Here is a 27,378-nt window from a genome sequence, read left to right as displayed (position 1 = left end):
CATGGAGGTGAGTCAGGTCAAGAAGCATCAACAACAAATCTCATTTTGGAGCACAGTGGCTTGGCTGAATGATTGGACAAATCAGCTCTAATAGTGAATCTATTTGTCAGGTGAGGTATGAGGCTGAATGAAAAGTGTTCTTTCTACTATGTCAGCGACAGTCAGAACTGTTCTAATCGTTTGGGGAAATCAAGTGACCTTTCAGTGACAAGGCCTCATGGGTAGAAATAACCCTTCTTTGTTTAAATATCCAAAGGGCAACCAAAGTTTTATTTCTTAAACTGGATTTTTGGCTTTGATTGTAAAAGATAATCTGTATTTTAATAAAAAAATCTTTACAGTGGCTTTTGTGAAAGCACCATTTGTCTTAGTAGAAATCTTACTTCAATGCTTTTCTCAAAAATTGTGGGATTATGGACATTGGGGAGGGTATGTGATTTGGTGAGTGCTGTGAAGTGTGTAAACCTGGTGATTCACAGACCTGGGGATAAAAATATATGTTTATAAAAAATATATGTTTATAAAAAATAAAAAATTAAAAAAAAATTGTATTTCTGGTTAAGAGCTGGGTGGGCTGACTGATAGTGTATTACTTTACTGATGCCCACATTATTCAAGGCAGAATCCCAAGCCATGACAAAATAAAAATAGATGACTTTTATTGCTTCTTCTAGATGTTCCACATTTGTCTTGGTAAGAGAACTGAATTAGATTCGTTTGACAGGATTTGTTCTTTATGAAGCTTTACTAACTGCTCTCTTATACCTCTGTACATCACTTTGTTTCTACCCAAAGTTTTTGTCTGATAATTTCTTTTTACTCTTTTTTTTTTCCTGGAAATAGAGGCAATGTGTGTATCATGAATAATGAATGGTTTTATTTATATAATTGCTACAAATGATGGTAGGGGTTAGACAGTAGTATTGATTCCTCCATTAACGCTTGAATAGGAATCAAGGATTTTGTTAATTTGTAAATTACCTCTTAATGAAATTTGGAAAACAGTTTTCTCATCATAGTTTCTCAACAGATTCTTGATAAATGCTTACTTTTATATACAAAAGCATGAATATTCCAAGATGTTTAATTTTTTGGAGCAAAAATGTTCTTGGATGAACTAATATCACAGTAGCCAGGTAGAGATTCATGCAAGTTTTTTTAGTGCTGGTAGAACGAAACTTTGTTTTTCTTTTTGACTGCTCTGCATCTTTCCACTTCCTTTTCCGTCTGTAAATTCTTTCCAAGTAAAAACTGTAAACTTGCCTTCCCAGCTTTTCTTGCGGCAAGGATGCAAGCATATGACCAGGCTGCACCAGTCAGATTGCTTGCATTTGAGGTTCTGAATTGAAAGTCCGTGATACAAATAAGCAGGTGCAGTGTAGAAAATTTTGGTGAGGAAAAGGGCAAATAGAACTACTTTCTCAGGAGGGCAGTGCTAGAGGATCTCTGGCAGCATCCTCTTGTTTCCAGTGTGTTGGATAAGCTGAAGCTTCTGTGTCTAGAACTGGGGTCTCCTAGGGGCTGTCTGTGGGGTGAGATAGGCATTGCTTCCTGCTTTCTTGTCTTCCAGTCTGGTTCTCTGGGTGCCCCTGAAAATCTGGAAACTGTTGTTCCTTTTCTATTTAATCTAGTGGGGGTGGTTCTGTAATTTACAACTAAGAATGTAATTAATACATCTGGGATATGAGGATAATGACAGGGAAATGGTATTCTTTTATGTGTATCTCCTTTCAGCTGTTGAATAAGACTCATTGGCTGGGTCCTGCTTACCATAGTCATCATTCATTTGAACTGACTCACTGTTGAGGACAGCAAGGCGGAGAGAGTGATGCATATGCAGGCAGGGTGTTTCTGAGGGAAATGGAGGATGACTCAATGCCAGTGCAATGACTGGCTGAGTTTAGAATTTACCTGTGGCCTTAAGAAAGGGAGTTAAAAGATGGGCCATGAGGAGATCCTGGAATGAGATCTTCTAGAAGGTCCCAGGGTCTTGGCTTGAGAAGCACTAAGAGCTGGTTGGAACCAATAAGACATTTCACTAGAGGCCCATGATTTAATTCTTCCATTCACTTATTCAACATATATGTAGATATATACATATTTAAATATTTTATTTATTTATTTGACAGAGACACAGCGAGAGAGGGAACACAAGCAGAGGGAGTGAGAGAGGGAGAAATAGGCTTCCCACCAAGCAGGGAGCCCCATGCAGGGCTCAATCCCAGGACCCCAGTATCATGACCTGAGCTGAAGGCAAATGCTTAACGACTGAGCCTACTAGGTGCCCCTCAGTACGTATTTAATAAGTACTCTGCCCCATGTCTATGCAAAGTACTGGGGAAATAGTGATGAATTGGGCAGGGCTGAGCATATCTTTTTTTGGTGCTCTGGGGATTTCAAGTGCTCTCAGAGAGACATGAGGAAGGATAACAAGTTCTATCACTATTTGTAATTGAAGACACTGGATACAGGAGAGCTTAAGTGATTTATCCACAAACACACGTAGCAAGTAGTGGAACTAAGAATTGAACTCACTTCTTCTGGTTCCAGATCATGTATATTTTCCAGGGTGCCAGGCACTTCCTACCTGCCAGAGCTCATATCAACTCTGAGAGACAGGTGTCAAAATATGACTACTTCTCTACTTCTTCCCATTTCTAGAAAGGAAGTCTTAGTCAAGGAGGGCTTAAATTGGTAAATAAAGAATTGGATTTCCACTTTCTAGGGCTTGGAGTCCCTTTACTGTCCCTTGTTTCCACTGCCCCAGGCTACCTCTATCATTTATATGTGAATTGGGAACATGGTATTGAGAGCTTCCCTTGTTGGTTGATGTGCAGGGAAGGGAAAATATCAGTAGGACATTGGACATCTTGAGATTAGAGTTAGGTACCATCTTGAGATGGGGATCAGGTACCATAGAATATAGTCAAGTGTGAGAACTGGGGATCAGAGGGTATGAGAAAGGGAGCTCTACTTACTTGGCTATTTTTTCCCCTATGGGCTGTGTTATTTATAAAAGACATGGTTCCCACCCCTACCTGATACCGCTGTCTAGTGGGTAAGATAAGTATGTACACAGCTGAGTCATCCCTGCCATTAGACCTGTGCCTCTTCTATTGCATTTATCCTACTAGATAGCATGAGTTTCTTTCTTTTTTTAATTGAGTATTTTATGAGATAATTATAGATTATGGAGAAATGTAGAGAATACACAGTTGTAAGAGATAATACAGAGATCTCCTGTACCTTTTACCCAGTTTCCCCCAATGGTAGCATTTTGTAAAACTGTAGTCCAATATCACAACCAGACTATGGACATGGATACAATATACTGATCTTTTTCAGATTTCCTGAATTTTATTTGTACTCATTGTATGTGTGTGTATGTGAATATGTATGTGTGTATATTTAGTTCTATCAAGTCTTATCACCAGTGCTGGTTTGTGAACCCAACACCACAGTCAAGATACATAAAGAACACAAAGATCCCATGTGTTGCCCTTTTATGATTTTATGACCACACCTCCATCCCTTCCTGGTTTTATTTATTTTTGGCTCATGTGTCCTTGGTATCTATAAAGTTACTTAATAAATTTGTGTTATATGAATAAATCAATTAACAGTACCTAAGAGATTAACATATATAAACAAAGGCCTCTGGAGGGCAGGGGAAGGAGCCATTCATTTGACCTGGGCCTTAGAGATAAAGAGGAGAAGCAGAGCATAAGTGGGCACTTATGATATGGGAGGGACAGCACAGTGACTAATCTCGAGAGCAACTGACTAGGTTGGAATGTCCCTTCTGCCATGTACAGTCCCAACTAAGCCTCCTCAATTTTCTTATCCTTTTTTTTTTTTTTTAAGAGAGGTTGGGGAGGGGCAGAGGGCGAGGGAGAGAATCTTAAGTGGTCTCCACACCTGGCATGGACCCAATGCCATATTCGATCTCACAACCCTGAGATCATGACCTGAGCCAAAATCATGAGTTGGACGCTTAACCAACTGAGCCACTCAGGCACCCCAATTCTCTTATCTTTAAAATAGGGATGATGCTAGTGCCCACTTCAGGGGTTGCCTTGGAATGAAGGCAATGGCCTGTAACCCCCTTTGCCAGGGTCTGGCACGCGGTGAAATTTACCTCAATAAACGTATGCTGCTTGGAACAGTCTTAGTTCTAGTTGTTTGAGAGGGGTCTCCAGTGACCCTGGGTGGAGGTCCTGTCTAAATATGCCTTTGTGAGAAGGCATGGACTGAACCTTCTCCATGAGGCTGCTATGGGAGAGGGGACACCCAGCCACCATCCCACTGTGGTTCTGTAATCCTGGCCCTGGCAGTCAGTCCCGTGCAGGCTCTAGAAACACTGCTTGCACTTTTTACATCTTTTATTACATTCTGTGGACAAAATAATAGGTCAGTCGACCATTGTAAATCTGGAGATGAGTGAAGGTTCTGGAAAGCTGCTTTCCTGAATAACCAGGGTCTTATGTACCAAAAGCCCTGCCAAGACTTTGAGCAGTTAGTGGACGAGTTTTACTGTAGCCTGAGCTCTTCTTAAGAGGCATGTAGGAAATCATTTACAAGAACCAGCTTCGCTTTCCCGCAACTTCCTCCTTTGTGAGATTGAAGGGGGATGTTTACTGTGGCTCAGACTGGCATTGTGTTTGGACCTCTCTTGGTTCCACTGAAATTCCCCCACTGTGTATATGCCTGTTGTGAGAAATAAATCCCTGTGGGTTACAAGGACGAAGGCAGTCAGAGCAGGATCCAAGTTAAGAAACCCTCACAAATCCCCCTGCCAACTGTCAGACCCCCTGCAGTAGGGCCACCACAGCAAAGTCCTGTCCGGAGAGCTGCAGAGACTTTCTAGTCTTTTCTTTTTCAAGACCGAGGTTCAACAGAGCCTGGCAAAGTTCGTTCCATCCACGGATTTCTTTTCAAGTAGTGTCCTCATCAGAATTTATTTTCAAGTAGTGTCATCATCAGAATTTAATGTGTGCTGCCATATATTATTATCTCCATCTTTCTTCAGAGCTTTTTATAATCTTACCAGTCCAGAGATTTAACACATTAAGTATGGGCAGTGCAGTGTTGGGTGGATATTAAACTGTTTCCCAGTTAACGACTCAAGACTTAACACTGCTGTTCACACAGGCAATGGTTTTACGGGGTATGGGGACACGACATTAAATAACATTGGGTCAAGAAGAAGAAAGCTGTTCTCTTTAAAATCATCTTCCATTTACATTTTTGTCAGAGAAAATGCCTGTGACAGCTCTCCAAAATTTTACAAGTCTTTTTCTGAATGAGAATAAGCTCTATATTCAGAATCAGTTATAGCTATGATTTAACAATAGTGTTTCCCCCACCAAATTTATTTATTTATTTATTTATTTATTTAAACTTCAAATTAGCATGTACTTCATTACTATTTTCAGAGATAGAATTTAGTGATTCGTCAGTTGCAGATAACATCCTGTTCTCATTACTTCAAGTGCCCTTCATAATCCCCGTCACCTAGTTATCTAATCCCCCCCATCTCCCCTCCAGCACCCCTCAGTTTGTTTCCTAGAGTTAAGAGTCTCTTATGGGGGCGCCTGGGTGGCTCAGTGGGTTAAGCCGCTGCCTTCGGCTCAGGTCATGATCTCAGGGTCCTGGGATCGAGTCCCACAGCGGGCTCTCTGCTCAGCGGGGAGCCTGCTTTCCTCTCTCTCTCTCTGCCTGTCTGTCTGTCTACTTGTGATCTCTCTCTGTCAAATAAATAAATAAAATCTTTAAAAAAAAAAGAGTCTCTTATGGTTTGTCCCTTTCTCTGTTTTCATTTTATTTTTCCTTTCCTTCCCCTGTATTCATCTGTAGAATTTATCAAACTCAATACCCCCCCAAAAAAATCCAGTCAAGAAATTGGCAGAAGACACAGATATTTCTCCAAAGAAGATATACAAATGGCCAACAGATACATGACAGATACTCAACATCACTTGGCATAGGGAAATACAAATCAAAACCATAGTGAGATACCACCTCACACCTGTCAGAATGGCTTAAATCAACAACTCAGGAAACAACAGCTGTTGGAGAGGATGCAGAGAAAGGGGAACCTTCCTACACTGTTGGTGGGAATGCAAACTGATGCAGCCACTCTTAAAAACAGTATATAGGTTCCTCAAAAAGTTAAAAGTAGAGCTATCCTAAACCCAGCAATTGCACTATTAGGTATTTATTCAAAGGATATAAACATAATTATTCGAAAGGGCACATGCACCCCAATGTTTATAAAAGCAATGTCCAAAATAGCCAAATTATGGAAATAACCCACCAATTTATTATTTTTTTTCTTCTTTTTTTTTGACTTTTAATTTTTTATTTTTTATAAACATATATTTTTATCCCCAGGGGTATAGGTCTGTGAATCACCAGGTTTACACACTTGGGGAGGGTATGTGCTTTGGTGAGTGCTGTGAAGTGTGTAAACCACCAATTTATTTTTAAAGTTACTTTCTGTGAAGGCATCTATTATTAGTTTACCATTTGAAATAAAACATAGAGATTTATTTTATCATAAATCTTTTGACTAATAAATGCTGAGATAATTCTTAAAAAACATGAGAGACTATGGACTCCAGGAAACAAACAGAGGATTTTAGAAGGGAGTGGGTTGGGGGGAATGGGTGAGTCTGGTGATGGGTATTAAGGAGGGCATGGAGTACGTGGAGCACTGGATGTTGTACACAAACAATGAATCATCGAACACTAACATAAAAAACTAATGATGATGGATTGTATGGTGACTAACATAACACAATTAAAAAAACTCAGTTAATGATAAAGGAGAGATGTGGGTTTGGCATTGTCTGAAGGTGGTCTTCAAATACCTGAAGTGGGAAAGCATTGGTGTAATGCAAGCACTAGGTGTGAGGAGAACTGGCTTTTAGAATTAGATCCTTCAGCAAGTATACTAGGACCCTGGGCATCTTACAGCTTCCCTTGTCTTCCATTCCCTCATCTGTAAAATCAGGGGGTTAGAGTCTCTGCAACATATTCCTCAAACACCTGTTGTCTGTAAAATGTCAGGCTTATGAGTATGAAGCTACTATGATGAAAATGGGATGAATCCTGCCCTCAAGAAGTTTACAGAATAAAACAAAACACCACACAAGTTGATGTATTAGTGGAGGCAGCAAAGAACCAACTACCAAGAAAAGCAGGATATGGCTCAGTTCTGGCCCTGGGTCTGTCACTTATGACCTAATTTTCAACCCATCATTCCACTTCTCTGAGCCCCAGTTTCTTCACGATTAAACCAAAGGCCCTTCCAAACCTGTTCTGGCAGAGGCTGACATTTCCCTAGGGAGCAGGAACATCTTTCAGCAAAAGCTATAGGTCCAGCTGTTGGCTTTGAAGGTCTCTGGACAGCTCTGAGCCCATCACCAAAGGTTGTCCCCAGAACCGTTAATGGAACCTGTAAACACAGGATTCCAAACCGGAGCAGAAAGTACTTTTTCCTCTTGTCAAAATCCTTCAGTCTTCAAAATGTTATGAATTCACACAACCTTGGAGAAGAATGTTTTCTCCTCTATGTTTATTCTGATTACTTGATCACTCTATCATGATATGTTATGTCACATCACATCGCATCATATTTGTGTGTGTGTGTGCGTGTGTGTGTGCGTGTGTGTGTGTGTGTGTGTGTGTGTGTGTAGCCTCACACTGGCCTATGAACTGCCAGGACACAGGGACCAGGTTTTCACTCTTTCTGTCTCTCTACAACATCCCTCAGTGTCTGGCACATAGTAGGCAACACCCAGATCTTATGTGAATGTGTGTGTGTGCATGAACATGTTGGTGATAAAAAAGGGAGTCATAATATTTGGAAGATAGCTGAACAAAGACTTTTTTTTTAGATCAACGTTTTTATAGAACAGCATGGGGGAAAGTACACAAAACGAAAGTAACAATTCATTAAAGGATCACAAAGTCAGATTAATACCACTCAGATCTAGAGCTAGAATATTGTGTGCTCTGCCCACCTCCCTTTCTCTCAATCTTGCCCAAACGCAACTGCTTTCCTTACTTCGTTTTTTTTTGTTTGTTTGTTTTTCCTGTAAATTTTTATCTCAAAAAGTTTCAAATCTACTGAAGAGTTTCAAAAACAATGTAACAAACACAAACAGACACTTTACCTTGACAGGATAGTTAACATTTTTCCATGTGTTTTCTCTCTCTTTATCTTTTTCTATTGTATGTAGTTTCTGCCATTTTCCCCCTGGAACCATTTGGGAGTTAGTCATAGACATCATGGTACATAATCAAATAATTTATCATTCATCATTTCCTTAGATCAAAGGTAATCTTTTAGTCAATAATAAGACAACCACTAAACTCTGGAAATTGATACAGTATTATTGATACGATTGAGATAATACTATTACCTAATATTGCACAAGTTCAGATTTCTTCAGTTGTCCCAATAATGCCCTTTATATCATTAAAAGCCTTGGGTGGGGGTGGGGGAGGTCCCGAATCCAAGCAAGGAGTCTCACGCATTGCACTTAGTCATGAAGATTTTCTGGACTTTTTGTTTTGTCTTTATGAAATTGACATTCATAAAGACAAATTATTTTGCATCTTTTTCTCAGTTTGCACTTGTTTGATTACTTCTTCATGATTAGAGGCAGGGTGAACTTTCTTTTTTTCAGAGAAGCACATGGATGTGTGCTTAGTACACCACTGGGGAAAGCACATGATATCCACTGGCTCATTATTGTGGGTAAGTGCAATCAGCTGATTAAGTGGTGTCTACCAGATTCCTCCCAACAACCTCTCACCCAGTGGTTTTAGCTTCCATGAGTGTTTCTTAGCTAATTAATGATCACTATAGGGATTGCAAAATGATGATTTATGATCTTTTTTTCTATTATTACCTCTGTGTAATAAGAGAAAGAGAAAGAGATTTCCTGAGGTACCTGGGTGGCTTGGTGGGTTAATCCTCTGCCTTCGGCTCAGGTCAAGATCTTGGGGTCCTGAGATGGAGTCCTGCTCAGTGCATGGTAGGGAGTCTGCTTCCCCCTCTCTCTCTGCCTGCCTCTCTGTCTACTTGTGATCTCTCTATCAAATAAATGAATGAACTCTTTGGAGAAAAAAAAAGAGATTTCCCTCCTCCTTTTCTCTTCCAACCTCCTCCCTCTCTTTAGCCTTTAGTATGGGTTTATGGGTTACTTATCTAATGGGTTACAATCCATTCCTGGATTATTTATTTTGATATTCAAATTGTCCCATATTTTGCTAGAGGGAGCCTCTTCAGATCGGTTCTTGTGTTCTTTTGACATATCCCCATTAGCTTTTGAGCACTTTTTTCCTTTCTGGCATAATAAGGTTTTCCAGGTTCATTGTAAGAGAGGAATTGAACTGCCTATCTAACGTCTTATAATTAAAATGTTAGAAAAAACAGGAGGGTGAAAATCAATACTCAATCTCAACACTGGCAAATACAGCCCTGGACTTTGACAAAATCAGCAGGTTCTAGATTATTCTTACCGATACTTGAAGCTCCAGCAATGGGTTGTGAGACAGGCAGCTGGCTGTGAGAGGCTGCTGGGTACAGAAACTGCTGGTGATGGGCAGACCTACGGGCTCAGCCAAGTGCAGTTTCATAAACACCCTGGTCAGCTCCTTGAGTGTATCCATGGTAGTGGAAGACAAGAAGCATATGGTAATTAGAACCACAAGTAATTTTAACTCTTGCTTCATGAACAATATGAGAGTAGCAAACCAATTACAAAATTATCTGTTTGCTTTGCATCAGTTTTAACTTCACCTGTCCTCTCATCTGTAGAGATGAGGATGTCCAGCAGAAGAGGCCAAAGGAAAATGGAGAAGATGATGAGGTTAACCCCCCCCCCCCAAACTGGCTGATGTGGGATGAAAAAAAAAAAAAAAAGCCAAATGTGAAAATAATCCACCAAAGCAAAGACATGTAGGGTCAGGGATTTCCAGATGGCTCACATTTCACTTGGCAAGTGTCTCTCATACAACCATGCAATTCCAGATGAGTATGTGAAAATAAATAAATATATTTGTGTATTAGGATGGGGAAAAAAATAACCACTTTGTCCGAGGTGGCCATTGGCCATACCACCAGGAACCCGATATCACAATACAATAAAGGCCATTAGGGATGTTCCTACTGAGCCATCTACATCCTTTAAAATTGCTCCGCATTGACAAACCATAAGTGACTCTTAATCTCACAAAACAAACTGAGGGTTGCTGGGGGGAGGGGGTTTGGGAGAAGAGGGTGGGATTATGGACATTGGGGAGGGTATGTGCTTTGGTGAGTGCTGTGAAGTGTGTAAACCTGGTGATTCACAGACCTGTACTCCTGGGGATAAAAATATATGTTTATAAAAAATAAAAAATTAAAAAAAAATTGCTCCGTATTCACCCAGTTGTTTTAAGGACAGAACCCCAGAAGAGGGCCCATGCTCCTTCTGGGGCAAGTTCAATGAGAAGGCCACATCCTGGGGCAGATATGAGGAACAGCTGATTTCCATCCCACAGTGCATTGCCCTACTTTCTCACCATAGATATTCCAGGTCCTTTGATATTATTTACTGAGTTAATTAAGATGTTGCCCTCTGAGTTTTGGAAAATGTACTGATATTTTTAGATAAAAGATGATTGCAGGCTGACCTTTCAAATAAACAGAAGTGAGTTTTCTAAGGCAAAATAAGAGTCCTGTGACATCTCCTCCACTTGCACCCAACCACCAGCATTTTCTGGTCTCCTACTTGCTAAGAGAAGAGGGTGATTATTAATAAAACAGATAGATAGTAGTCAAGCTTCAAAAAGTCAACTTCCAGGGGATATTTAGGAGTTGAGTCAGTTAATTCACACACCACTGTTCTCTACCTTGCCCAGTGCAAACACAGGTAATCTACAACAGCTTCAAAACCTTCTGAACTCTTTGTTATTAAAGCAGCTCAATTTCTTAAAAAAAAAAATAAAACAAAACAACAACAACAAAAAACCTTCTGAACTTCTTCTCCAGGGAGCCACTGAAAACTGAGGAGAGCTTACATTTATTGTAACCCAGATCAGAGATCAGCTCCAATGCACTCTTACCCTTTCTTAGACCTGCTCATTGTTGGTTAAAATGATGACCCTGGTATAAGATTTTTAACTGTCGAGGGACATTTGATAATGTTCACTCTATCTTAATGGACTGAACCAAGAAATAGTCTAATTCAAATAACAATTCTTTTTAAAAATACTGTTCCATTCAAAAATGAGGCCACATGCCAAGGTAGATGCAGCGCCAAATTGACAGGCAGGGGTCCCGGGTTCCGCTCCAAGTCTGACCCTAGTTTGATCTGTGTGATTGCGAGCTGATCTGGCTCTCAGCTTTCCTGCAGAGGGAAGGCATTGGACTGAATTGCTAAGCTTTATCCAGTGTGCATTCTGCATTTTAAAACTTTTTCAGTGCGTGCTGTATATTATTAATGAGATACTTACACTGAATGGGATGCTAAGGGCAAGAAAAGCGAACTGTAACTTGTCTGTCTCCAGGAGCTTTCTGGGTGCCTGGGAAGACATTGAGTGTGGTGATGGTAGTTACTTTTGGATGCGCCTTCAGCCTATCAGAATATTACAACCACGTGGAATCAAAATCATCCGCTTTTTACTGTGCCACTGTAGTTGCATGAGGATGTCCAGTTTCTCCTGGATCTTTCACAAGATGATACTTTCCAGAAAGAAACTAGTCCTATAGCCAGTTTTGGTGGTGATTTCCCTATGTGCTTCAGTGTTAGTTGATTTGGGTTCCTTGATATTGCACAGAACTAAATAGTGTACAGGTTTCCCCTAGTAAGAGAAGCTTGTTCTACGGTACATTGAATATGGGAGAATGAACCAAGGAAGCATAGACTTGAAGAGAAAAGGTGTCAGAGGCACATCGTGGCTCCACCACATGTAGGGTGGTTGATTCTGGGGAAATCACTTCTCTGTATCTGTTTCCTTGTCTGTAAAATAGGGATATAGTAGCTACCTTGCAGAGTTATTTTGAGGATGAAATGGGATAAGAAAAAGTCTTTCAGTTCTTGGCATGTCATTAATGCTCAAATTAATAATTGCCATTATAACTGTAATTATCATTATCATTATTGTTCCATGTGGAATGAATTCGAGCAGGCAGCCTTGTGGAAGAGCAGAAACCTCAGTATAGCCCCCCTCCTAGGGATGGGAGGATCGCTCAGGAACTGGGAGACTGTTCTGGGTTCACATCCGCTCAGGAGGTGTGATTATCCTGAAATCCCCCTGGACACCAGGCTTCCTCTGACTCTTTCTTGCTTGATCATATGTAGACTCAGCCCCTCTGTCTCTGTGTCAGCTGCTGCTACCACCACCAATTAATTTCTTTCTAGTCCCTCTCTAAATTGTGACTTCTGTTGACTCATAGTTTTTGAAGCCCTGTTGTTCCCTTCTTGGGACCACAGCAGCCTGTTTACCCTGTGTGAGTTTGGGGTTCTGCCCCTGCTACCAACATCTCAACTCTGTCTGACTTGAATTTAAATCCTTCCAACCATCATTTTTATGACAGGTCACCTCCCATGCTGCTGAGTGACTAAGAACTGAGGTCACATGGTTTCAGAATGGCCTGAACTCTGAGAGGGGGCTGGTGAGGGTCACAGACAATCTCAGACTTGTCTTTCCAATCCTGTGAGCACAAAGATGAGAAGAGACCACCAAAGCTTACAGTGCTCTTGACACCCAAGTTGGGAAAAAGATAGGAAGCAGTATTATATATGTTAATATATATGTTAATAATGTTATAATTATTAATATATATAATATTATCATTACATATATATATTAGCTTTAGTAATGCTTTTCATTTTCCCTTCTAGAATATTACAACTTTAGGGACACCTGGGAGGCTCAGTCGCTAAGCAGCTGCCTTCGGCTCAGGTCACGGTCTCAGGGTCCTGGGATTGAGCCCCACATTGGGCTCCTTGCTCGGCTGGAAGCCTGCTTCTCCCTCTCCCACTCCCCCTGCTTGGAATTTAATTCTTTCAGGTTCTTTGGTGTCTGCTTGTGGCCTAATATAATTAACTGGTCAGTAATACAAGACTAATATATCTGGCCTTTCAACAAATATTTAGTAAAAATAAATGTGCCTCACTTTTTCTATAGTAGAAAAATTTTTTCTACTATCAGTTATTTAAGGGTCTTGTTGAAAAGTTCTAGAGAAGTATGGGAAAGAAGAAAAGAACCAAGAGATGACAGAGGACAGAAGCAAATAAAATTCCAAGAGATATTAAGGAATGTCACTTGTAATGTCTATGATCTTGTGCCAGTAGCTTGCCTTCTCTGGGCCTCTGTTTCTTCATCTAAAAAGAAGTTGGGGTGATGGTCCTACTTACATCCAAGATTAGAAAGGCTAAATGATACATTTGTAAGGTGCCTGCTATGGTATTTGCCTACTACCTAGCTGGTGACCAAAAAGCAATTGGTTCCCACTATTGCATCTTACCAAGAATGTCTCATACCTCTCAAGGAGGGAGGAGAAGGAAAACTGGTGAAGTTTAAGAAGACTGAATCCCATATAGACTTACTTGTTTGTCTCTTGACCCGGAAATGACCTGAGTTTACTCTCTCAGGTGACTCTCACCTAACTGTTTACACAAGGAACACCTCCTTGGTACACAGAAATGCATTTTCCCACCAGGCTCCAAATACACTGAGCTTGGGCTTTGCCAGGAATTTTGCAGAAAATCTGTAGAACAATTTGCATCACAGATGGTTCCCTTTTCATTCAAGTATTGGATCGTGAAGACTTGCTGAGGTCCGATCACTGACTTTGGACGTTGAGTGGAACCATTTTAATGTGAATTCATTGAGAAATGTCTGCAGGAAAAACAGGTCCAAATTTAAAGCCTGTAGATAATTTAGGATTCATTGCTTATGTTTGAAAGCTTTCAGTTTGCCCTTCTCTCGAAGATAAACCTATTTTAAATAATTAAAATCAAACCATTTCCTAAGAATAGGAATAAAGTTTTAATGTAAAGTATAATTAATTTCCTAGTCTTCCAGGGAAGCCTACATTGTTTGAGGGTTGCCTGTCTTGGTTTGCTTTTCCTGTCTTTTTTTTTTTTTTACAATATTATTATACATATATTTGAGAATAGCAAAAGAAGAGTATCAAACCATCATTTTGAGCATCTTTAACAATGCCAAGGAAAGAATAGGTGTTTATTTGTTGGAGAGTGGGGCTTAATATCATTTCCCAAATTGTGGTCTGTGGAAAACCAATGTTCCAGTCTCCAATTCGGGAGAACTGAATAAAAGTTCTTGTTGTCCACTCAGTTTGGGAGCCACTAGAGTCTGTGTTCTATACTTTGAGGGGTCAACTACACATTAGCATCTTGTTGGATCTACGAAGTCTGGTGACACTGGGTTTACCTCCTCACTTTCCAAATGTATTTTAAAATGGAATCCCTTTATTGGTGGAAGGTCCTTTTGTGTATGACAAGGTCTGGATTCTGGTTCTGTTAGGGTGAGTCCTCCAGAAAGCAGATTCCAAGATGGCATTGATCTGCTCAAGATTTATTTGGAGAAAAACCCGGAGGAAGCAAGGAGAGTCTTCAGACCATGATGCAGGAGTGACATCTATGACAGAGAGCAGAAAGGAAGGGGAACTGGTTTGGGAGAGTCTTCTAAGAAAGCCTCCTCCAAGTGGATAAGGATTCTGGAGGCCCAAGTCATCCACTGAAGGAGTTCTAAGTCTTGCAGGAAGGACCTGAAATAGTTTTCTGGCTGTGAGTAGTCTTTAGCTAGGGAGAAGTTCATGGGCAGTGTGGCCTCAGTGAGGCACAGGGTTGGGTTGGGAGGTGTGACAGCTGGGGCTGTCACTTAATGATGCTTTCTGTAGCTGGAGAACTGAGTGGCACATTTCATGAGAGCCACAACTTCTAGCTGTGCCCCTTGTTAGCCAAGCAATGTTGAAATAGTCAGTCAAAGCTTCTGGCACCCAAGAAGTTAATCTGCTAAACAAGAGGAGGGCAGATCTGACCCTTCTGCCTCATATAGCTGCTGTGATGCATAGCCACATAGGAAAGCTGTTTGTATTCTATGAGCATTCCAGAAATAGAGAAGGTTTTTGTTATAGGGTAACTGTAGGCTTTTCAAGTGTATTAGCTGCTAGACTGCTGTTGTCTTGCTATCACTGCTCTGAATTTCCCACAAGCCTACTACCGTGCTGGGCATCTAATACGTACTGAGTAAATGTTTGTTGAATCATGATAACGAGTGTTGTGGGTTCTCCAAGGAAACAGTCCATGACACTGGCTGTACGTGGGATAATGATTGCAGACACTGCGCTGTATTTCCTCTGGCAGGAGACCACATAGCAGAAGGCAGAGCATGTGGGAGGGTGGGGGATGATTCCTGTTGATTTGATCTGTGCTTGTATCTGGATCCAGTGTAGTAGCTTTGTGGTAAGGGGATTCTTTTTCCCAGAGTGGGGACGGCTGGAGAAGTGTTGCTCAATCCCCGTGCTTGGCAACGTAGTCTCTCTTTTGCATTTCTAAAATAATTCTGAGGTTAATTGAATTGTAAAGACAATTCCTAAACTTCATTCTAGATAATTGTATAGCATCATTCCCCTGAAGTTCATTTTCCAGAGTTGTTTACCAGTTACGCTTGTCAATGCTTTGAGTTTTTGCCAGCTCAGCCTTTGGGGAAATACTGGGCAGGGCTAAAAGTGTTCGGAGGCAAGCACAGGAAAGAGGGTAAGTGTGGTAGCAAAGGTGATTTCTTGCTGGGTAATTTCTTAGCGTCTACCGTAGCTCATCTATTTGACTTTTCTCTTCCGAGGGGTGGTGGTTTTGTTTATTCCTTCTTTGTACATTTCTTTTCACCAGCTCAGTATTTTATTCAATAAATGTTTGAGGAATGAACCAATGAATGAATTACAGGTGTGGTCTGTGTGCTGGGTGCTGGTGAGACACTGATGAGTTAGCTAGACTGAGTTCCTACCCTAATGGAACTTTTTGTTTAATGGTGGTGAACGCTAATGCAAAAGAATCACATTAAAGTAAAATTACAAGCTAGTATCAGTAATGAAAAGAAAAAGCACTGAGGATCCGGGGATCTGCTGAACCTGGGAAAAAGCCTCTGACAAAGTGATGGCGTGACCCTGGAGGAGTGGATATCGTGAACTCAGCAGAGGTGTGTGAAGCCATGTGGATTCAGGCATGGAAAGGAGCAGGTGCAGAGACCTGAAGGGAGGGGCATGATCCCATCAAGTCACTAAAGGAAGGTGGTGTGGCCGGGGAGGTGGGTAGACGCACGTAGCAGGAGATGTAGCAGAGAAACAAGGCTGTGCATGGGGTCTTCATTGGATTCTTCCCTGCAATGAGCAGGTAACCAACATTTGCTGTAGTGTCTACTGTACAGCCAGATGCCGTCTGCGGTCGGAATGGGTACTGGTATCTGAGTCTGGCGCAGCAGCCTCCTGGGGAGGGTATCACTCTGCAAACAAGGAGGAAGAAGTTTAAATTTCAGGAGGAGGGATGAGAACTTGAGCAGGAGAATGCTTTGGGCTCAGGGCTGCTCAGCTCAGATAAGAGTTGCTGCAGGATCTCTGTGAAGAGATCAGATGAGGGGAGGAGGTTTGGTTCCTTTGAAAGGATTAGGGCTCTGGAGACTGGGTTCCAGCTCTGACGGGGCCACCTTAGGCGATGTCAGCTGTGTGGTCATGAGTTTCCCCACCTGTGACAGGTGAGTCTGGGACTCACTGACAACTGATGACCTTGGCTTCTGAGGGGGATCAAATCTCCCATGATCCAGAATGGAAGGAGTGATGCACGGGAGACCTGCTCTCAATCTGTGAATCCTGAGCCGAGGCTCATTTCTCTGGGGACAACGTGCATTCAGCTGTAGATTTTGAATGAGGTTGCTTCGGGAAACTCCTATTTAACTTGCAAAGTCCTTACCTGCAAAACCTGCCTCCCAGGCCCCTGCCCCGCACTGGGGACTGCCTGCCTTCCTCGCTTGGTATCTGAACTGTGGGGGCTCTTATGCCACCGGTGGGCCCACAGGCACTAACTTGCCTGCCTTCCCCATGAGGTACTCAGTGAAGTGAATGAAGCCAACATTCCTTCCTTTCCTGTGACGCAGATACATGCTAGAGGAAGTGACCAAGAGCAGGTGCTGTTTTCCTGGGGCTACCATAACAAATGGCCATAAATGTGAAGGCTGAAAGCTACAGAAATCTATCCTCTCACAGTTACTGAAGTCAGAGGTCTAAAATCAAGACGCTCACAGGACTGTGCTCCCTCTGAATGCTCTGGGTGGAGCAAGGGGGGCATCCTTCCTAGCTTCTCTGGCTTCTGGGGGCTCCTGGTGCTCCTTGGCCCATGTCCACAATGGTCCAATCTCTGCCTCTGTTTCCACCTAGTCTTGTCCATGTCTTCCCCCTTTCTGCTCCTTGTGAGGACACTTACTGGATTTAGGGACCACTTAGATAATCCAAAGTGATCTCTTGAGGTCTTTAACTTAATGTACATCTGCAAAGATTCTTTTTTTGCAAATAAGGGCATATTCACATTCTCTGCAACATGGGAATATCTTTTGGGGAGGCAACATTCAAACCACTATAGACAGAGTTTCTGAGGCATTTGGCACCAAAATTTCTTCTTTTTTTGTTTTATTTATTTTCCTCCCTTATAAACTTGACCTCTTTGAAATAACATCAGGACTCAAGTCCTAGTGAAATGCCACAGAGATAGCAGCCAGAGGGCCTGAGAGCAGAGGCTCTGAGATCCAGTGGCTTCAGTTCAAATCCCAGCATCTACCAACCACTCCATGGCTCAGTTTTGCCATCCACACATTGGGCACAATAACCTCTGAGGGCTGTTGTGGGTCTTAAATAGGTTAATATTTGTAAAGTCATCTAGAATTAGCCTTAAGTAAATAAGTGAGCAGGGGACAGTGGGAAGGATTAAAAGGCCAGGCTGGATGGCTGGATAGTGGCTGGAAAACACCCAGGGCTTTGGCACAGTCTGGAGCTAGGGTTCTTCTGAATCCTGATCCACCCGGGGCGACCTGACTTGGAATGGAAAATGTCAATGGCCGCTCCTTTCAGGACCTGCTCTGAGCGGCTGTGTTTGCTGATCAGAGTCTTGGGATCTGGCAGCCAAGCCCTGAGGAGGACGTGAAGTTCAAACAGAGATAGGGAGCGACCCGTGGACACACATGGAAAGGCATTTCCTGGGAGGCACCTGCCCCTTGTGATGGAGCAGACTTCTGCCTCCTGATATCCACTCCCCTGGGCTGCTGCATTCTAGGAAGAAGCTCCCCTCTTTCCCAGACTAGTGTTGGACGCTGTGCCTTGTTCTTCTCTGACCTGTCTTGGGTCCAAGAAGTTAGTGAACGCGAGTGCGTCTGGGCACTGGTGGGAACCCCTGCTAGTCAAGGTGAGACTCTGGTTCTAATTGCTGAGCTGCTTTGCACCGCCTGCTTGAGTTGGGCTGCTGGAAGCCCACAGTGCTGCTGCTGCTGCTGCTGCTGGGTTTCCTCTGCTTGTTCTTAGAGTGAGCCGCCTGGGAAGGGAGGGTGGCAAACAGAGCGCAGAGCCCAGGCTTCGGTGAGGGACTGCTATGTGGTTGTAGGCAAGTTACCAAACCTCTCTGAGCTGTGATGTTCAGCATCTGGGAAATAAAGATTCACAATATTTGGCTCCTCTTAGGTTCTTGAAAAACTGTGGCTCTGACTGCTGTTTGGGAGGTAGCCTACAGTGGAGGTCTGCCAGGCCTGAGTTTGGGTGCAGCTTATGGCTGTGGGATCTAAGGCAGGTTACTCAACCTTTTAGATTTCCATTTCTACATCCTGAAGGGAGATTTAACCTCTGTCAGATGGTTGTTGGAATGACTAAATTTAAAAAGATGTATGCAGAACCTTAACCTGATTCCTGGCTTATCCTACGTGCCTAAGGGACAGTGGCTATTATGACTGTTCCAGAACACTTAGAATGATGGTAATCAAGGGGATGAATATATTGAATACATTATACATTGTACAATGGATAACCAAATTTTGGCTCAATCCCAGTGTAGTCTGGAAAGAAAAGTATTCAGTCTTGGAATGGCCTTAACTCCTTTCTGTTCAATGTGATACATTTTTGAAGACAGTCAAAGAACTTCTAGTGAAATCCTGTGGTGCTTTCTATGTGTATGCTCTATGTGTCCCTCTGTCCACCCGTGTGTCCGAAAGTCATTGAGCCCTGCTCAATGACACTGAAGGCACAGACATAAACTAGGTATGGTTACTGGCTTCAAAAGCTCAGCATGTAATAAAAGGGAATGATCTTTTTCAAGTAACTATTATGATCTGTGGGATAAAGGCTAAAATAAAGATAAGAACAAAGTGATAGGAATCCAGAGGACTGAGTGGCTTGTTCCTCCTTGCAAAACTGGAGAACCCAGAGATAATATTATTTATTATAATAAATAACAATCTCCAAATAAAGTTGGGGAAGTTTGGCATCTTTTCAGTATTGCATTTTCCAGTCCATGAGCATGGAAAATCCTTTACTTTATCTTTTTTTATTTTTATTTTTGTAACTTCTAGTGTACAGGTCAATTTTTAAATTTTTACTTAATTTAAAAAATTTTTAATTTAATTTTATTGTTATTTTTTAAATTAATTAATTATTTATTTATTTACTTTTAGGGGACTAGGGAGAGGAGAAGAGAGAGAGGGAGTGAGTATCTTAATCAGGTTCCACACAAACCTTGGAGCTCAATATTACAGTTACACCTCACAAGGTAGACTTATAAAAATATATATATATATGTTGGACATGCTGTTGTACTAAATCCCTATTATGTGTATGGCTGCAGATTACAATGACCTAGCCACATTGGTGAGTATCATAAAGTGACCAATGGTATATTATGAGCAATGGGCTTTAGAATTATGATGGCTACTAGTCATTTTCTATTTATAATTCTACTGAATCTAAAAAACTCTAAGCAGCAATGTTGATGTCCAGACAAATAAGGATGGTTATTATTAGGATAGGAACCACTGGTGGCATGAAGAACAGAGAATAACCCCTTTCTGAAGGTCATCCAAATATAACAGAACCACCACAGTTCTAATAACATGTCCATCTACTGTAGGTAGAAATGGAAACTCACAAAACCATAGCTATGATAAGTATTGGCTTCAACCCAGTAATGCTCCACTTTTAAGAGTGCTAAATTAATTTTTTTTGATATGATTCAGTGTTTTGTATTTTATATTCATATGTCTCTGTTCATATGTTTTATGTTTGTGTGTGTGTGTGTGTGTGTGTGTGTGTGATTTTTATGGCTATATATGTTCATTTTTCAAAGGATAGCTAAGCTATATTTCCTTATTAATTGATCAATAGTAGGATTGGTCATTGATCTGTTATTTTTTTTAACATACACTATTAGTTTCTGGTATACAATATAGTGATTCAACAATTCCACGGAACTTAGAATGATTCCTAAGTTTTAAATTTTTTTGTCCTATTACCATATTTTTTATTTACAGTTTTTAGTTTCCAATTCTTTGTTTTTGGTTCAGAGAGGTATTCTTGATTTTTGTATATTGGCCTTGTTTCTAGATACCTTGCTACACTCACTTGGTGATTCAAATAGTCAAACTTTATTGAGCTGGTAAGGGCTTCTAGTGCAGTATTAAATAGAGTGGGTGTTCATGAACATCCTTGTCTCATTTTTTTTTTTTTTAATCTTAGGGAGAAATCTTTCAATATTTACTGTTGATAGGACATGAACTCTAGGGGGTTTTGTAAATATTCTTTATCATATTAAGAAAGCTCTCTGCTCTTCTACTTTGCAAAAGTGACTACAGAATGGAGACTAGTTTGCAGGAAGGAGAGAGAAGGAGAGAGAACGGAGAGGCAGGGAGACCAATTAGATGTTTCTCCACAACAGGAGCACTGTTGATGGATGCAGAGAAGGGATATGCTGGGCTCTCTGTTTCCTCAGTAGTTCTTACTTAATCACAGCTCCCCTCATAAAAGTTTCAAAAGAGAAAAGAGCACCAAAGTTTCCAGGACTCTCTTTCTCCAGGTGTCCCACCTAGTGTTCTTTAAGATATTATCCAGTGTTTTGTGATAAGGGTGTGGTCAAGTCAATTTAGAAAAATCTGAATGCTGTGTCATCCGCTTGGAGAGTCACAATCTACATCAGCACTGTTAAAGGCTCTGAGACCCTACAGCAAAAATAGCTACTTAATTTAATATAGCACTCATCCTTCTATCTTCAATGTCCATGACACCAAAAAAGGAGACTTGGAAGGAATTTCCTAGGTCCCTTCTTTACCCATCATGGAACTAATGACTCTCACTTGTGACAGTATCTTTATATGTTAGCGGATCAGCATCTCTGAGGTGATAGCTCCACCCTTCTCTTTCTTTGTTATGTTCAAAACCCATTGAGACATAGACCTACTCATCAACTAGGATCAAAATATCATGTCTATTGCTGGTAAACTAGATTGGAGGAAGCGGTAAACCGGATTGGAGTCCGGATTGGTTTTCAAATCTTTTCCTGAGAATCAGATGAAGTCAGTGCGCAGCTGCAGGGAGGAGAAGCCCTGCCTCAGTCAGTGACTTCTCCCACTCGACATGAGGTGGAATAAAATATCCTGTGACAAGGTAGATCCAAAGAAGAGAAGACCACATGGGAACAGGAGCCTTGGGCCTTAACCCAACCCAAGGGAGGAAAAGCCAAACAATGGATGCCATACTATTATCATTCTGCCAAAAGATAATCAAGGAATATATGGGAAGGTTCTGGAAGGAAGGACGAGGAAGGTTCTGGAAGTAAAGAAAAGGAGAAAGCCTGGAAAAAGTAGGAGTCTGAAGACTTCTTTATGCTGAGACACAGGGAGGGAGAGTTGCTTGTTCCAAATGTTGGGAAGCTGCCTGTAGTCTATTTTTTGGAAGAGAGGTTAATTTTTTGTTTTTAGGAAAACAGACATCAGGTCTCCAATTAGTCTGGATATGAAGAGGATAGAATAAGAAAAATGAACATTTTCATAGGGGCCCGGGTAAGAGAAGGTTTGGGGCTGGGAAAAATTTCACAGCCCTAACTCTACTGCCTGCCAGTATTTATTTCTCTTTCTTGCACTCTAGCCAAGCAGTCATGGGCTGATCTTAGCTATAGGGGAGGAGCAGGAGAGGTTGGAGGCCAGTGGCCACAGGTTGAAAAATATGTCAGTTTGTGAGCCCTGTCGGCATGCTGCCAGTTGGGCGAGATGCACCTGAGGGGAAAGCTCTCCTTTTCCTGGGGAATCCTATAGAACCAGCCTTCTACCACCTTGTCCTTGAGCATTGGCAAGCCCTTTGAAGGTCTGTCAGGGCTGAGCCAGGCCAGCTCTATACCATGTGGCTCTGAATTATCCCTGAGTCAGTCTTGGGTCAGAGAAACCACAGGAGGAAGGATTCATTAGCATCCTCGGAGATGCATTTCCTAGACTCAGCTGAGTCTTGAAGGGGCAATGTTGAGGTTCTCAGTGACTGTCTGTGAAGCTGGTAACATAACTCCTTATGATGGCCACTGAGGCTGGAATGGACAAAGTGAGGGTCTAACAGAGAAATGTTTATTTTACTGTCGCAGTGAGGTGGGAGATGGCAAATCAGAGTATGCCGGAGCGAGCTGGTTCCCGTGAGGTTGGGAGTCATTGCTCAGTCTATTCGGGCCATTGTCTGGGACACTTTGGACCAAACAGAGGACTGATCCCGCTCTTTCAAACTGGAGGAGTTGGTTCCTCCAAAGTTGGGTTGATTCTGTGCATAGTAGTGAAGGAGACAATTCTGTGGGCTAATCACCAGGATCAGGGTTGGGTGGAAGAGGAGCTGAGGTAGGATGATCAAGGCCAGCTTACCAAATATATTCAGCAAGTGCTCTGAATTTCCCAAGTTTCATGGTGGCTGAAAATTTGTCTTTGAATTTCCCTTAAACACCATACACCTTCTCTTTGGGAGGAAAGCTCTCTGGCACTAATTACTTACACACAAGGATTTCCAGCACTGCTGCTGCACATTAGAATGACCTTGGGAATCTGAAAGGCACTGAGCATTGTCCTCACTGCTGACCAGTGACATCAGACCCTCTGGGATGGGGTCTGGCTGCAGTGTGGGAAACCATTTTCGAAAGCGCCCCATAGGAGTCCAATGTACAACCAAAGTTGGGCACCGTTGCCTAAAGAAATAGGAAATAGAGCAGGTAAGTTATTACAGGAAGATAATGGGGAGAGAGGAAGAAACATTGCCGTCTTGACAAGGCAGGGGGTCCCATGGATTTATGTAACAATCTTCAGTCAAAATCCACATTATGGCTACTTCTATATTTGGTGGTTTTCCTTTAACGAATATATCCCAGTTTTAAAAATAAGATGAGTACACGGAGCAGATATTCCTCGGTAGGCAGCTGGGAATTTATCCAAGGCTCTCTGGATAACCTCAGAACAGTGGTAAAGCTTGGTTTCGCTTTATTTTTAAGGTACTCCTGATTACATAGAAATCCATTTTTTTAATAGGGAGTTTTAACGTTTATAAGAGTTTACCATATAAATAAATCCACAAATCAAAGTGGTTTTTTTTTTTTTTTTCATGCTGGATGTTATGACTGGTTTTGGAGGGTCAGGGGCACAGATGACCTGTATCCTGTGTCCTCTTAGGTGGGAGAAGAGCAGCAAGGGCTGGTCCTGGTCACACCCGCGGACTCAATTAGCTTAGTGTTTGGCTGCTTGGCCTGAGCTGCTTCCACTCCACATTGCAGGTAGAAAAGGTGATTCCAGAGGGGGAATTTTGTGAGGCAAGTGGAAAACCACATGGAGACCCTAATTGTGAGCCATTTCCTAACCCTGGTTCCAGGGAGCCCTGGACATGACACCCCATGACAAAAGCAGAGTTAACTTTATGGCCACTTCCTGCAGAAGTGGAGCCTGAGCTCCGAGAAGTCCCGTGGCTAGCCCCACTGGCATAGTTAGAAATGGTAGGGATGAAACTCTGGCTGTTGAGCTCCTCCTCCTGTGTGTTGGGCTGGCTGCCTTCCTGGCAGTGCCAGCCCTGTGGGGCCACCTGGAGTGATGTCACCTGGAACATAGGTACTGAAGGGAGCCTAACAAGCGCACTGTGTAATGTTCTCATTGTTTGGATACAGATATCAGAGTCATGGTAGCTTTGACCCTGAGGAGACCAGGTTGGTATTGGGGTTTCTGTGTGTCTTGACTTACCTTGGGGTGGCCCTGGGAGGAAATTCAGTAGATCTGAAGCCAGAGAGCCCCATCCTTCTTTTGTGAAGTGGGGGGTTCCCATGCTGGACTCCTGGGCACACCGACAAGGAGAAGGGGGGCTGATGGCTCCTACCTTGGAGAACTTCCTTCCTGATTTACTGGCTGATCCCAATATACAGGCTGGAAACCCCTGACAACGTTTCATCTGTAAAAATGGGAAACAGTAGCATCTGCCTCGTGGTATGTTGTGAGAATCCTTGGAGATAATATGTGTCGAATGGTGCTCCTGGCACAAAGTAAGCATTAATCTGTGCTTCAAAGTATTAGACTCACTCAGGAGAATATTGTAACACATTTCCTTGTCTCCAGTGTTGTAATACAGTATTTCGTAGCATGTTTTACACTGTATAAGCTTTGTTCACCACTGTATGAATTGGGTCAGAAAAGCCCACGTGGGAATGAGACATGCTCATCTGGGCTAAGGGTCTGGTTCTAAATTTGAGAGCTAATAGGAGATGCAAGCAGGCCTGTGAGCTGTCTTCTGTCTCCAGGTCGCTCTCTGCTGCCCAGTCTGCCAGAGGCATGATTATTCTGGGCCAGCAAGCAGTGCCTTCTCTCTACTGCAGACAACAAGTGACTGAGGAGGAAAAATCAATTTTCTTCCAGAAGCCTTTCATGCTGGGAGTCATGCTGGTAGTGCCCTTGATGACTGACTCAGGATTTCAGGCAAACAACCTTGTGTGTTTGTGGAACAAATATCAACCCATCCAGGAGAGCTGAACTGGTTGTAAATCCAATGGGCATTTACTGCAAGGCTCTCTGGCTTCCTTGGTAGCTGGGTCTGAGCTGTGCCTAGAGCAGGGCTTCTTGGCACTGGTTCTTCTCCAAAGCAATTATAGATCTCTGGAAGTGGTTCCAGACATTGGTCTCTTTTAAACTTCATGAGGTGCCCCTGATGGTTAGCAGGGCCAAGAGTGCCTGGTTTCAGTGGGGTAGGGAGACCCATCTTTCCCTCTGCCTGTGCCCTCGCCAGTCACCTCAGGCATGACTTAATGCTTCAGTCACTGGCTGCCTGATGGGGGATTCAGAATGCTCAGGCCATCTGTGATGAGGATGTCAGCTTCCTGTAGGAGCTTCGAGTCTCCCTGTGGTAGATACTGTCATTTATTAGTAGTGACTTCCTGTTCGCTGATGGAAGTAACCTTGCCTTTTCAACTAGTCTGCAGAACTCATTGGCCAAGTCCCAGGGGACATCAGATTCTGCCTCCACGAAATGATGATAGCACTGAGCCCTTGGATACTGCACTGGCAAGTCAGGGTTTGGAAGATATGGCTTTGGCCCTCTGCTTGGTAACTCTCTATTGAAAACAGGAAAGTTATTGGAAGTTGCCTTTAAGAAATTTCAGAAGAGGGAAATCATCCTTTTGTATGTTCTCCTGAGATTCTTGGGAGACTGAGAGTGATTTGCATCATAGAAGATGGTAAATCAAAGAGGGAAAATGTTACCTCCAAAATGGGCACATTCCAGCACTTTCTACATACCAGGGACTGCCCTCAGTGCGTTACTTACTTCACGTCTTTTATTCTCATGATTCTATAAAGTTATTGTACGTTATTATTTATTTCCATAAATTTGTACCCATGGGGAAGCTGAGGCTCAGAGAAATACTGCGACTTGCCCAGTCCATCCATGTCTGGGGGCTTCCAGAGCCCATTCTTTCCATGCTACTTTATCTCAGCATCTTAAAGGACCCCCAAGATCCCATAGGCCAGTCCCCCTCTTCTGATGTTTGTCCTCTACAATATCCTTTTCCAGCCATTGGTGACCTTTGCTTGTATACCTCCAGGAACAGGGAACTCACTCCCACTCAATGCCGTCCATTTCACTGTTCAGACAACACTAAGGTGGAGGGCTCCTTAATTCCTCAGTTGAATTAAGGCAGGACATAAAAGTAATAAGGAAAAAAAATAAATAAGTAAGTGAATAAATAAATAAATGGAGTGAACTTCTGTCACCTAGTAGCTTCCACTCATTGGTCTTAATCCTACCCATTACAATAATAACAGCATAACTAATATTTATTGAGCAACTGGTATGTTCCAGGCACTGTGCTAAATGCTTTACATTTCTTATCTAACCTTATGCATGAAGAACCTGAAGTGCAGAGAGGTTCAGGCTGCACTTGCTGGGACCAGAACCCGGACAGCCTGATGTGGGGTCCCTCGTCTAAGCCCCTCCTGAGTCCTATGTCCATAAGCGCCTCCCACATCCTGTGTCCGTAAGCGCCTCCCGCGTCCTGTGTCCCTAAGCGCCTCCCGCGTCCTGTGTCCATAAGCGCCTCCCACGTCCTGTGTCCATAAGCGCCTCCCACGTCCTGTGTCCCTAAGCGCCTCCGCGTCCTGTGTCCGTAAGCGCACTGGACAACTTTGATGGCCCTTCACTTCCCTCACATCGCTCTGGGACTGCAGGGTATTCCTGGAAGGGTTTGCTGCTCTCTCCTCCCTCCTCCTCTGTTCGGTCCTTGTTCTTCCTTTCCCATCCTCCAAGGGCCCGCCAGCCTGTCTGACTCAAGGCCAGGACTTTCTTCTGAACTGGGTCCATCCACCGTTCCAGCCAGCATTCAGTCTCTCAACTCCAGAAGAGGATTCTCTCAGGAGGACTGTGCAGAATGCTTCTGCTGTCTGTTAAGACAGAGGAGCAAGCCATTTCCTGGGATAGAAGGAGGCCCCAAGTAGCTTCCACCCACAGCTAATAATGCCAACAATAATAGTAGCTGATTTTCTGGGAACACATCATGTGTGTGCTGAGCTCTGTACTGGTGGTGGGACCCCAGTGAGTCCGTGGTCTCTTGACCTTGAAATGTTCTGGGACCTTGGCTCTGGAGATTGTGTTCACTCTGCTCAGGGTAACCTGCTCAGCCATCCAATGGTTAAAGCCTGGGTTCCTGTGGTCCTGATGCTCAGAGCTGTGTGACCTCAGAAACAGCAACTACCCTCTCTGGGCCTTGTCTTCTCATCTATAAGATGGGTAAGAGAGGGTTGCTGTGATGATTAAGTGATGTCATTCTCTTGAGTACCTGGTAC

At 42.7% G+C, this 27,378-nt stretch overlaps 1 protein-coding gene across 2 annotated transcripts in view; it reads left to right on the top strand.

Annotated features, from left to right (window-relative positions):
- The window catches only part of FER1L6 (fer-1 like family member 6), a 159,123-nt gene that overhangs the window by 13,717 nt on the left and 118,028 nt on the right, over positions 1-27,378 (top strand). Inside the window, exon 1 of one of the 2 annotated variants that reach the window (XM_059165678.1) lies at positions 18,149-18,473. The exons of the other annotated variant lie outside the window; for it this stretch is intronic. The gene's annotated coding sequence lies outside the window, so the exon portion shown is untranslated. Of the gene's footprint in view, positions 1-18,148; positions 18,474-27,378 lie in introns of those variants that run through there. 2 annotated transcript variants of the gene reach the window in all.

Source organism: Mustela lutreola, chromosome 3 (genome assembly GCF_030435805.1).
Source record: "Mustela lutreola isolate mMusLut2 chromosome 3, mMusLut2.pri, whole genome shotgun sequence".
NCBI classification, from domain to species: domain Eukaryota; kingdom Metazoa; phylum Chordata; class Mammalia; order Carnivora; family Mustelidae; genus Mustela; species Mustela lutreola.
Note: the sequence above shows the minus strand (reverse complement) of the source record. Positions and strands in the feature narration are given on the sequence as shown.